Below are 1450 nucleotides of genomic sequence, written 5' to 3' on the forward strand. Positions count from 1 at the left end.
ATGAATCCACATGGTAGGATTTGTAAAGAATTTATTCGTAAATCAGGGTGGAAAATAAGTATTTGGTCACCTCAAACAAGGAAAATCTTTAAGATCTGTAAAGGTCATTTTTAGAACAGATCTTCAGCGAGGAAACAACAAACTCTTATTAAAGGTTTTACAGCCAAACTGTCACAAATAAGGTTTTAGTGTGAAAGAGAGTTTGGTTTGGGTTGCAGTAATGCTGCTGCTAATGTACAGAACAGGACACTTTGCCAGAGTCAGTGGATGGGAGCTGGAGGAGTGAGGGCAAGCTCTCCTCTAGCTGCAGGGACAGCTGAGCAGTTCTTTAGATGTGTGTGCAGGTTTGTTGAGCCTGCTCTCATGGATATTTCCAAATTGTAAGTTCTGCACTAAGCTTTGCAGTAGGGCTGAGACATGTTATACCGGTCACGGTAATACTGGTACAATGTTTGGCGATAATAAGAAAATGAAAGAATATGGGTAAAAGGTGCATGAGCAGTGTTTGTGTTTTCATTCACACATAGAGGCAACAGAGAATGAGGAGGGGAAAAGTGGATCGTTGAATAAAAGAGATTAAAGAGAAGTAAGCAGAATTGGTTAAGAGTGAAGATCTAGTAGGCCATGAACTCTGGCCTCCTTTTTGAGAGCCTGCGGTTTTATACTTTCACATGCCTTCACTTCAAACCCTTCACAAAGTTCACACGACTTCCTGTGCTCACACTGAATGCTAATATTGGTCTCACACCAAAAAAAGACTCCAGGGGCCCGTTCTTCGTACCTCGCTAAGTAAGTTAGCTGGATTTGATTGTTGACGATTTCGCGTGATCCTGGATCGTTCGGTTCTCCGAAGCTCATCCGGGACAGATCCGTAAGTGTGTGCACTGATTCCTTTGCCCGTTTTGCCTGTGAAGCCATCGTTCTCTAACACTTACTTATTTACCAATGCCAAATAAACTTCCTGCTCCATCTTTTTCTTCCTTCATCTTGTCCTTTTAACACAGCTTGCGTAAAAACAAAATAAAATAAATACCCACATGTGTTGAGTTTAATGTTCCTTAGTTACCTTTAGAAAACTAAATTGCTTTCCTCTCACTGACTCAATGAACTGTTTTATTTCTCTTCAGTTCTGATCTCAGTGCTGAGCTGCACAGCAAACCAAGGTCACTAAACTTAGTTATTTATTTATTATATTTATAAATAGTTTTGTTTTTTCAAATATGTTAAATTATTGTGGTGTCGCGATGAGGAATAACCGGGGATGTTAACTAAGATACTGACAACGCCACCTGGGGGAGGGCGTTACACCCCAGGAAAGATTTCTCTAGCCAATGTACGTGTTGCACTGGCTACCAAAGCCCACAGACTCGTTATTAACGGCAGAGGTGAGACAAAGGAAGTTTACAAATCAAAATGTATTAAGAGGAACTACTAAAGACATACAACTATA

Source organism: Haplochromis burtoni, unplaced genomic scaffold (genome assembly GCF_018398535.1).
Source record: "Haplochromis burtoni strain Fernald_Lab_line unplaced genomic scaffold, NCSU_Asbu1 Contig_2281, whole genome shotgun sequence".
NCBI classification, from domain to species: domain Eukaryota; kingdom Metazoa; phylum Chordata; class Actinopteri; order Cichliformes; family Cichlidae; genus Haplochromis; species Haplochromis burtoni.